Here is a 12,379-nt window from a genome sequence, read left to right on the forward strand (position 1 = left end):
ATCTAACAATATTCCATATGATACCTTGTATAAACAAAGGAAACTCATATTATGCCTTGACTATTTATTTCTCTCCTTTTAGAAGGAGTTTGAATATCTATTTCTGAACACCAAAAGTCTAATATGTTGCCAAAACACATTTGTAAGCCATGAGCAAGAAAGAAACATTCAATCATAGTGTAGATTTGAGCAATTTCCATGACAAAAGAATAGCTTCCAACTCTCCTCTTGAGGAGCATCAGAATTATTTTCCTTCTTTGGGTATATTGGGTATTCTAGGATAATTTTATTTCCACCAATAAGGGAACCATAAACAATCACTGAAAGAGGAGGTTTCAGTGATGTCACAATGGTACCATTCACTGATAAGGTGCTCATAAATTAGAACCTGTAAGAGTACCATCTGCCTAATACATGTACAATAAAATGCTATTGAATTAAATGGACAGTCATGAAGGAGAGAAAACTAGTTTGTTTATGCTTTTGTAATGGTTAACTCTAACTTCTCATTCCAACTGGACAGTTCTGTGCTTCTGGGAGCCATATTGTTTATCTGACAAAGCATATCAATATCGGTACCTCCAGCTGCCTCATACTCTGAGAGTTTCCAGACGTTGCTTCTTTGGTCAGTGTATTCATTTTCTAGGGCAGCCATAACAAAATACCACAGACCAGGTGGCTTAAATAAGAGAAACGTATTCTCTCACAGTTGAGGAGGCTGGAAGTCAGAGATGGAGGTGCCAGAAGGGCTCATTTCCCCTGCACCCTGTCTCCTGGGCTTGCAGATGCCAGCCTCTTGCTGCCTCTATATAGTATCGATCCTCTGTGCACACTAACCTGGTGTATGTTCTTCTTCTTATAAGATCATATTGAATTAGGGCCCCCTTCTAACAGCCTCACTTTAACCACCTCTTAAAGAACTTATCTCCAAATATAGTTATATTCTAAAGTACTAGAGATTGGGACTTCAACCTATGAATTTTGGAAGAACACAATTAGGCTCATAACAGTCATACTCAATCTACTTCACTTAATGCCACACTTCATACCTATGTACTATCAAATGTCCTTTTTCCTGACCCCCTCCTCTGACCCCTTAGGTTAGTAAGAGATGCGTTAAAACATTAAAGAATAGTACCTCCACATTTTCAGGCAATATTCACTCTCCTAGTTGGAGTAGTTCTGGCATGAAAGTTCTATGAATTGAAAAAGGAATCCAATCTAATGTGAACTATTTCCTTGCAAGAGGTAATTTGAAAGTAAGGTCTGTATAGAGAAAAAGCAATACTTTATCAACTGAGAGTCAGCACAAAAGTGCAGATTTCTTCCATGAATCACTTGCTCCCCTTACTTTGAACAAGCCCAAAAGCGTATTCTGACGCTGAAAATGACTTAGAGTTCCCAGACCCTTCCTCATTTCTTAAACTTTCTTCTGCTTAAACTTTCTTCTGCTTCTATAGTGAGTGGTAGGCACACATTTCCCTGAAGGTATCCTTTTCTCTGTCCATATACATGTAGTCGAAGTGATTAACGTCACTTCCTAAGACCTCTCTATCCCACAAGGAATAGAGTACATGACTCAGAGCACATGACTGCTACATATATACAAATCCCAAAGAACAACCCAGAGACAGATAGCTCTGTAATCCTGGGCAAATTGCTTAAACCTTCTGCGCAATCCTTGCCTATTTGTTTTCAGTACATTTCTTGCACTTTGTTGCTTTGCTCTGAATCACTGAAAGGACTATCCTTGCATGGCCCATGCTCTCAGGTCAACTGGCTTCAGAATGGAGTTAGCATAGGTAGGGAATTGGAAGGTGAGAGAAAAAGAGAAGCCAGGCTATTTCACCTTCTCCTTCTCCCTTTGGGTGGCTTCTCCTTCATCTTGGGTGGCTTCTCCTTCATCTTGGGTGGATCCAGCTCTCACCAAACTGGCCTACCCTGGTTCAAGGTCCTCCTGGTGAGGCAGGTCCCTGAGCTCTGGAACTCTTGTCTTCTTCTATCCAAATTAAAACATTAAAAGAATAGTTAAATTAAGAGTCATAATGATTTCTTGCTCTTGCCAAACTGGTTTAACTCCCTGTCTATTTTCCCTATGTAACCAATTCTTTAGATTAAATAGACCTTGATTTAAATATTGAAGGAGTTTTCTGTTTTTCTGACATGACCTTTACTGACATATGTTCTCAACTACAAAATGAGAAAAAAATATAGGGCTATTTTGATGATTAAATGATTAAGTACATATAACCATAAGGCACAAAGTGAGTACATAGTAAAAGTAAGCAAGTGAGGTCGATTCACAAAATCTTACAGTGTAAGAGACTGTGTCACTGACATTCCTGTAATAACTTCATATCAAATCATGTACAAAAGAACTTGTTTAATTATTCCTAGGCAGCTACTTTACCACGAGTTTCAGACCTTTGGTGATTATTTGTGTACTTTCTTGGATAGTAGAAAAGACACAAAAGTCAGATGTAAATGCCTTTAGTTTTTAAAAAAATACATACTAGAGATATAGCAAATCAAAATTTATTTTTGGATGAGCAATGTTATTGGCAAGTAGAAACAGAACAAAGGGAAAACCTTAAATATTAGACAGAAATGGGTCCTGCACAATTACATCCTGAATAGGTTCTCAATAAGTATAATTGAAAATAATTTATAAACAAAAATGAAAACAAAATTTTAAAATCTCCTTTTACCCTTTTAAGGCTTCCAGGAAATGTTTTTACTATATTTAGTATATCTGATATCATTTTATAAAATGAGATTTGTAAACAATAATCTGTTGTCTCAACATATTAGTTTGGTGTGTGTTTCATCAAGAACAACATGTGGTATTTTTTTATGTTACAGTTACTTAAATGGTACTGTTCAAATATACCATAGCATTCGATTTGGATTATCATATTATAAATATCCATAATTATATGAGAATACCGACTGGGAATAAATGCTGTATAGATAAAAACAGGGTAGCATAAAATTAGATTCTATTGGTTTCAAATTCAGAATCTTTGTTCCAAGACTGACCATATTGTTGGGGGAGGTGAAATGGCTGTTCTAGGCCTTCTCTTCTGAGGGGAATACAGGAAACAGTCTGTGATAAACTAGAGTCAACTACTACTCTTTGCATACTTACTATGTGCCAAGACACATGCTAAGCACTTCACACTTTAAACAACCTATTCTTTCTAACAACCTCCATGAAATTGGAATTACTACACTCTTTTCACAGAGGAAGAAGCTGTGGCTTATTAAGTAAATTGCCCAAGGACACACAACCAAACATATTAAACTGATGTGAACTGAGGTAAGAGGTCTGCCTGACTTCAAAGCTTCTTCTGGCTTAAACCCCTTACACAGTAGACCAGCACTTTCTAAGTGTGGTTGATAGATTCCTGGAGGTACTCAAAACCCTTCCAGGGGGCGGGCAAGATTCTCCCTTTTCCAACTATATATTTGTGTGTGTGTGTGTGTATACAGATTTTCCTTTTATACTTCAACCCAAACAATATATGGTGACAGAATAAAGCAGATTAGAGAATTATGTTGTCCTTTGTTAAACCAGACATTAGAGATTTGAAGAATAGGAAAGCAGTCTCATTCTTCTCAAAATCTTTTTTGTTTTGAAAAATTTGGTATTGTCATAAAAGTAATATTTACATTAGAATGTAATGGGCTTCTTGGTTTTACATGAAATAATAATTAATATATTTGAAAATTATCAGTTTTAGCTTCTCATACCATAAAGAGTGATAGATACAACTTACAGACATAAAATGTCATTGAGGTCCTCAATAATTTTTAAGCATGTTAAACAGTCCTAGGATCAAAAATGTTGAGACTCAGTGCTTTAGATTTCCATCGTCATCGGTCATTTTGCAAGAACTAACAATAAAACTCATCTGACGGCTCTTTATGCCTGTCAGGTATCATGCATCACTTTTGTAGACCTTCAAGAAATTGAGATAGAAGTAAATTGGATCCAAATTTCTTCTTTACCAAGTACCATTCAAAAACTAGTTAATTTTCTGGTTTAGAAATTACCATGGAGGAAAGTAGAGCCTTAGAAATATGTGGATGAAAAAATGAAGGATCTATTGTTGAAAGGATCAGAAATGAACTATTTGAAAGTGGCCTGAAAATGGTAAAAGACAATTCAAATGCATATTATTATAAGTTATCATAATATTTTGGTAGTAAAGAAATGATGGTACTTGAGAATTGGTTTTAGGAGATATCCATAGTGCTATTTATTTATTTATTTATTTAAGATTTTATTTATTTATTTGACAGAGATCACAAGTAGGCAGAGAAGCAGGCAAAGAGAGAGAAGGAAGCAGTCTCCCTGCTGAGCAGACAGCCCATTGCGGGGCTCGATCCCAGGACTCTGGGATCATGACCTGAGCCGAAGGCAGAGGCTTTAACCCACTGAACCACCCAGATGCCCCACCATAGTCCTATTTAATAAGTATGATTTTATTGCATTAATATAATATGTTACTAAACTATTTATGTGTTATAACAAATACAATAAATATAATTTTGCATTTAAATATTCTATCACATATAAGGCACTTGAATATACAGTATGTCTCTCACTAATTATGCAATGAGACACTGCAAGACCCACACTATATTCATTTTACGAACATGAAAACTTAGTCTCAGTGTGGTTAGGTGACTTACCAACAGTACACAGCAAGTATACGGTTGTGTTAAAACTTCTACCTAGCATAATATGTTAGCAAATATTTATTCAATTAAAAAATTAAGACATCAGGCCTTTTAATTCCTGTCCCAGGGTCTTAGCTCAGGGTAATATATTTTGCAACATTGCTTCATTTGCCAACAGTATTCAAAATGAATTTAAAAAGTCACATTGTGGGTACTCATTTAGCACTCACTGATGCAGATCTTTGTCAGGAGAGCAATAACAGGTGAAGATGATATGCTTTCTTTTACCAAGGGCTTGTTCTCAATCCTCAAATTTATTTTTTTTCCATCCTCAAAGTGTAGGAGATGTAATGCTGTCTTTCACATGACATGTTAGGATTAACTTCTAAAAAACAGAAACACACATACATACACAAGTTTCACTGGCCTTTCAAAAGTATGATAATTTTGCCAAATAAATGGGAATTTAGTATACACATCTTGTTTATGGCAAGTACCCTTAAGACAAACTAATGATCCCACCCTATTGGCTCTTTAGAATTTCAGTACCATGGACAAAGACGAAAAGAAAACAATCTCTACCCCCCAAAAGCATGTAGCCTGATGGGGAGTCAGCTAAGCTACAAACACAGTGTCACAGTGTATCAAGTAATGCAGAAACTAGGAATAAGATTAAACTAACTCTTTTTTTTTTTTTTAAGATTTTTTTTTTATTTTGTCAGAGAGAGAGAGAGAGCGTGAGAGTGAGCACAGGCAGACAGAGTGGCAGTCAGAGTCAGAGAGAGAAGCAGGCTCCCCGCGGAGCAAGGAGCCCGATGTGGGACTCGATCCCAGGACACCGGGATCATGACCCGATCCGAAGGCAGCTGCTTAACCAACTGAGCCACCCAGGCGTCCCAGGATTAAACTAACTCTTGCTAAATCTTCTTTACTCTGACACAGTTCATAATCTGATGAGAAAATCAGGAATATAGATAACAGAATACTAGATGTTAATAAGTAAATTTATTTACAAATTACTGGAAGTCAGATGAAGGAGAGGGTGACATTTGATACAGACATTGTGGAAAAGAATGAAGTAGAAGTAATTGACAGCAGGATCCTAAGTTCCTAGCTACTAAAAATTTAACCTTTCCCTCACAGAAACTTGAAGTAAAGATCATTGAACCTGTTGTATTTTGTTTTTTGATCCAATTACTTGCATGTGATGAACAGAAAATCTTGTTGACAGAGACTCTACAACAGGCTGCTGAGTAAGGAACATGGACAGGGGGTGGGTATACCCTCAATAATGGCAATCATATTTCTCGAACATTGCAGAACCATTGTTTCAATTAAATAGAATCATCCACAACTGTGTATATGAATTACAACTTCTGGGAAGGTAGGAAGTCTCCCAAACCATTTTGGTTATCTCTTTCTTTATGTAACTACTGCCAAAAGTGGCCATACAGTTGAGTATGTATTGAGTAAATAATCTTACTGTTATGTTTTAAAATTCTCTGACTTTAGGGGCATGGGGTTGGGGGCGGTGATCAGTCGGTTAAGCATGCAACCCTTGATCTCAGGTCACGTCTTGATCTCAGAGTCATGAGTTCAAGTCCCACTTTGGGCTCCATGTTGGGTGTGAAGCCTACTTAAGTAAATAAAGTAAAGTAAAGTAAAATAAAAGTCTCTGGCTTTATTTCAAGTCTTTCTTGCAACTCATATCTGCTTCACATTTTTATCAACAATACAATCAAACTAAGCCTACTTCTTGAAAATGCCAACACTTTGTATTGCATATATCAGGTTATGTTTTGGGGTAAAGGCAGCCCACTCTCTGAACCTCATGTTTGGGCAAATGACTATTGTGTCTTGATGAGAGGTAGGGTTCCCCATACTACCATGGAAACCAAAAATGCCAGACACTTGCTCTCTCAAAGCCACAGAATGAACTCTGCCAATTAGATGGTCCCCCAAGCTCACTGAATCTCTAGTGAGACAAAGAAAGAGACAATTTAGAACCTTTTCTAATGGGAGTGGGGTAAAACCCCATTCATGAGGGGTTCATATGTGGTATCTCATATCAATCTAAGGACATAGCAACACACTGCACTTGCTTGAAGGTCATCTCTTTAACCGGAGTTCTAACCTTCCTCACACCTTAGTTCTCATGCATTTTCCAAGCTGAATTCTCTCTGCTACATTTTATTCTGTCAGCTGCCAAGTAGGTTTCCAACACACTTTTTTCTTAATGGCAGAACTGATTTCTGTCACTTATAACAAGGAGCCCTGACTGGCCCAGTTTTTCCTAAGTAACAGAATGTATAATGTAATTGCATTTTATAGTACTTCTAATTGGAAAATTCTATGAGAAACACATTTTAAGAATTTCCTAACAATTGATAAATGACAGGTGATAGCATCCCAAAGGAAGGATGTCTTTATGGTTGAACATGAAGAAAGATACATTAATTTGAATAGCTCATATGGAGCCCTAAACCCAAGGGGGTACACTTTCACTAGACTTTGCAATTCTGATGCTTGCTAATTATAACCAAAACATAGCTGGTTAATGGATACAACTCATTCCACTGTTGGAAAGTCAGAGGAAGGAATAAAAGTAGGAGATGGAAAGAGCAGTTTCTTAGCAGGGTTGGACATAAAAAGAACCAGGATACTACAAGAAGGAATTAATCCACAAATTAGTTCATTCAAAGAATATTCAAGGAATGCTTGTGTCTAAGTGAACTAAAACACAAAGAGAACCAAAAAAGAGTCCAGCTCTCAAGAAGCATATGAAAATATAGACATATAAAAATATAATGATACAAAGCTTTCATATTACCTATGCTATTCCTGAGGCTTGCACATTAGTTTCCTACCCTGCATCATAAATTACCACAAACTCAGAGGCTTAAAATAACTCATTGTATTATCTCACATTTCCTGTGAGTGAGGAGTCTAGGCCGGCTTCCTTGGGCCCTCTGCTCAGGGTCTCACACAGCTGCAAGCAAGGAGTGACCAGGGCTGGGGTCTCCACTGGGTTTGAGGTCCTCAACCAAGCTTCCACTGCTGTTAGCAGAATCTGATTCCATGAAGCTTTAGCTGTGCTAAGGGTTTTCTTCTTCAAGACCGGAAGGAAAGAGAGAGGCTCTAACCCTCTAGAACAGGGCCCATGTGATTAGGTCTGGTGGTTGCCAGAGGGGATGTGGGTGGGGGATGGGTGAAATAGATAATGAGGGGGAAAAAAAAAAAAACAGCACACATACTTTCAAAGCATTTCAATAGACCGAAGACGCTGGCAAAAATCTTCAGTGGGCACTAGGCTCTTCCAACATTCAGTGGGGGCATTTCTGTACTAGAATCACACTGATTTCATCAAAACCCATCTAATCCACATTCTTTTTATTGTTACCTACCAATCTAAGTTTGTAATTTGTTTTATGAGTCATTTAAAATAAGGAATTCTTACAGGACTGGCTGGTACACTGGGACGTTGGTCCTAAAGACCTAGATAAATAACTACCCTTCATAAAATTCTAGCCTTCTTATTACTTTTGATATTTATCTGAACAGTTTACAGAATTGTAAAGGATTTTGTTTGTAAATATTCTTTAAAGACTCTAAATAATATGCTTGATGGTGAGATATTAATTTATTATCAAAAATAAGCAAAAGAGGGGCGCCTGGGTGGCTCAGTGGGTTAAGCCTCTGCCTTCAGCTCAGGTCATGATCTCAGGGTCCTGGGATCGAGTCCCACATCGGGCTCTCTGCTCAGCAGGGAGCCTGCTTCCCCCTCTCTCTCTGCCTCCCTCTCTGCCAGCTTGTGATCTCTCTCTGTCAAATAAATAAATAAAATCTTTTAAAAAAATAAGCAAAAGAAAAATACAAGCAGAGTAAATAAGAATGACTACAAATTTGGACATGAAAAGGATTTTACTTTCCTTTTGAAATTTGTGTTCTGTTCAAGAACATATAGCTAAACAAAAGTTTTAAGAAAAGTCACTTTAATTTTCCAGCTAGTTACATTGTTTGCTCAACTTGAACCAAAGTTAATATGGAAAATATTTTACATTGAATAGATTGCAAAAATCACACACACACACACACACACACACACACACACAAGCTGAGAATCCCCAACTTATGGTTAGTAACATTGGAACAGTAAAATAGCTTCCATCTTCCTTTAGTTAGAATTTACCCAGCACAAGTACTTCGCTGTTTAAATATTTATTGATGTGTTTAAATATTAAATAGAAAACCTCTCTGATACTAGACGTGCACTAAAACAAATTGAAATTGGTTTCTGAGTTTCAATATTGATATTCTCTTTGGGGACAACTGAGAAAAAGAAAACAATGACAAGAAGTTGCACTTGGGGATGTTCTCAAAGCCAAAAATAAAATATATAAACTAAATGTAGAGTGATAACTAAAAACCCAGGGAATTTTACATATTCTTAGTCCTGAACTCAGCTAAATAAAAACTTAGTATACTTTCTCATTCTTAAACTAGGTGGTTGTGGAATGCAAGTAAAATGTACATGGTTGGGAATTACGGTCTTCTCCCTGGAGGTATAAAGATTTTTCAGATATCTTATTTTTATTTTTTGATATTTTGGTTCTTCCTGAACATAAAGTTGACATTTGAGCAAGTATATTCTGCCTATATTGTGTGACACAAGCAACATTTTTGGATTTATAAAGTGAAATCATTTCCTTTCAGGAACTGGAAAAAATAGCATATTAGTAGTTGCTCATTTTTCACATCGTAATCTAGTTTTTTTTTCTACTAATTCTATTCTTAAGGTGATCAACAGATTTTTTTGTACCTAGATGAATAACCAGCCAGTGCCTCAAATTTAATCATAAATGTGAGTCATACAATGAATATGAATAAATCACAGGCCTAGAAATAGATTTTTTACATTTCATCACAATTAAAAAAGAATTCTAACAATCTCAAAGTTTTAATTCAGGTCTATGCTAATTCCAGGGTATTAGTGGCCTGTTCTGCATTAATTTATTACCTTAATACCTTAATTTAGGCTATTCTCACTTTTAAAAAATAGTGATAATTTTTCACAATATTCATGTGCTGGGAGGCATTTCTTTTTAGAGATATGTGTTCAAACACAAATGTATGTCCTATTTTTTAGGATGGGAATTATTTTAGAAGTCTTTCTTGTTGCTTATCAGTTTTTCCTGCATCTTAACCATATTTTTAAAGTTTTAATTGGTTTTTGTAATACACGGCAAGTATTGCCTTTTTGATACTATATCAGAAAATGAATGACACTTCTAGAAGACAGCTACCAGCTAATTATGGTTATACATATATAGACCAATTTTACAAGCACTCTGATAGGGGGGAAGTTGTTATTTTTTTAATAAGTCGATACTATAGCTGGAGATATATGGAATTATTCCTAATTAAGAACGAGTCTATCTGTCAACAGAGTGGAGACTTTCCGGAAATTTTTTTCAGATTGGGATTCATTTGTTTGTTTATTTGTTTTCCAAGAATTTAGAGAGCTATCTCAGTCTTTACGTAGTTGAAAACCACACATCTATCCTGTAATACACTATTGGTGCTAGTTCTGACTAAACTATTAAGGCTCTATACTTACCCAGGACACTTGAAAGATAGAATACAGGAGTGGGGAAAAAAGAGCCCATGACATACCAACTTTTCTCAAGCAGAATTATGCCTTCCTTAATGCAGACTATATACCTACAGCTACTTTTCTTTCATCAAAGCCTGTTGTTATTTAAGTTTGGAAATAATCATTCAAATGCATATTCATCCAAAGAGTCAAAGGATATTTACACCAGCCAGGCAGTGGCTGAGATTCAAGAACAAATACGGACAACAGTCCTTGCCCTCAAAAAGCTTATTTTCTACTAGAGACAAAACACAAAGTGAGGATAGGTGCAATGAAATGAGTACATTCTGGGCAATAAAGCAGGTGTGATCCCTTCAAATGGGGAAGATCAATGTAGTGGACTGGTGTCCCCCAGCAAAATTCTTACGTTAATATCCTAATCCTCCTCCTCTTAGGAAGTTGGGGCCTTTGGGAAGTGATTAGGTTGTGAGGACAGAACCCTCATGAAGGAATTAAACCTCATGCATGGATTAGTGCGCTTTTTTTTTTTTTTAATTTTACTTATTTGACAGAATGATCGCAAGTAGGCAGAGAGGCAGGCAAAGAGAGAGGGGGAAGAAGGCCCCCCACTGAGCAAAGAGCTCAATGTGGGGCTCGATCCCAGGACCCTGAGATCATGACCTGAGCCAAAGGCAGAGGCAGAGGCAGAGGCTTAACCCACTGAGCCACCCCGGTGCCCTGAATTAGTGCTCTTAGACAAGAGACCTCAGAGAGCTCTGTCACCCTCTTTCAACCATAGAATGCAATGAGAAGTCAGCAGTCTGAACCCAGAAGAAGGCTCTCCTCAGAACTTGATCATGCTGTCCCTCTGATCTTGAACTTACAGCCTTGAGAAGAATATTAAATAAACCTCTGTTGTTTAGGCCACCCAGTCCATGACTCTGTTACAGAGCCAAAACAGAAGAAGATAATAAGGTCTTCATAACAGCACTGACACAAATTGTACTCCAAATGGAGGTGAGCACTCCCGGGTGAATGGACAGAACAGCACAAGCAAAGGCATAGAAACTTGATGCATGTGGTGCTTCTTGGAACCTCAAGAGTGCTGGCTGGCAGCATGAAGCGTGGTGGTGGAGGCTGGGAAGGCTGGTAGAGGCCAGGTAATGCAGAGTCCTTCACCGTGCAAAGAAGGTTGAGCCTGTAAGACACTACGTTGTCTATTACTTGTTTTCAATACTTTAAGAATTACTTCTAGAATTAAAGCTCCTTTTCCTAGGAAATATCATGTGGAAAGCCAATGTATAAAATTATACAGAAGTGAGGCCTCTCTGATTGAGTGTGAGATGCCCAGAGTCACTGTAGGGATACAAAGGTCTGTTTCAAATGCTTGCCACATAAATACATACATTCAAAGAGCGGGCACCTTGTCTTTTGAACATTGAAGATGGCCTGTCCACCCAGCCCTTTGCCAACAGGATAAAGGCTTTTTATTCTTAGGTCTATAAAAAACATGAAGAAGTGCTGCGAGAGAGGAGAGTGTAGCCATATGGAGAAGGTGTCTATTGTTATTTTAGACACCTCTACCCCCACCTGGGAGGAAACTGGCTTTTGTTTGAAAGGGTCCCAAGAACAAGGGTGGATGCAGTGGCTAGTGAGGTCAGGTAGGAAATGCATTACTTTTTTGAATGATCCAGTTTATGTTTTGCTTGAGTTATTTAAAACTTGGGATTGCAGTTGATATGAGCAAAAAAACAGAAGCTTACTAGATACTGTGTGGAAGAAGAAGGAGGAATGAAAGGAAAGGGGGGAAAACCTAATTAGATTGAGAAGGAAGCCTCTGAGAAAGAAAAACATAAAGAGCCTTATGGCTAATGAAGATTTTGCTTAAGTTTCCGCACGGTGGGGGCATCAGGGTGGTTCGGGTGTTAAGCATGCACCTTCAGCTGGGCTCATGATCCCGGGGTCCTGGGATGGAGCGCTGCATCGGGCTCCACGCTCGGCACAGAGCCTGCATCTCCCTCTCTCACTCCCCCTGCTTGTGTTCGCTCTCTCGCTGTGTCTCTCTCTGTCAGATAAATGAATTAAATCTTAAAAAAAAAA

General features: G+C 37.6%; 1 long non-coding RNA gene across 2 annotated transcripts in view; it reads right to left on the reverse strand.

The window, feature by feature from the left end:
- Nucleotides 1–4,807: 4,807 nt before the first annotated feature.
- LOC123394364 overlaps nt 4,808–12,379 on the reverse strand; it is a 35,175-nt gene continuing 27,603 nt past the window's right edge. For both annotated transcript variants that reach the window (XR_006609051.1, XR_006609052.1), the window contains one exon: nt 4,808–5,071. This is a non-coding gene — a long non-coding RNA (uncharacterized LOC123394364). The remainder of the gene's footprint in view (nt 5,072–12,379) is intronic.

Source organism: Mustela putorius, unplaced genomic scaffold (genome assembly GCF_011764305.1).
Source record: "Mustela putorius furo isolate JIRA1106 unplaced genomic scaffold, ASM1176430v1.1 tig00003834_pilon_pilon_pilon, whole genome shotgun sequence".
Taxonomy (NCBI): domain Eukaryota; kingdom Metazoa; phylum Chordata; class Mammalia; order Carnivora; family Mustelidae; genus Mustela; species Mustela putorius.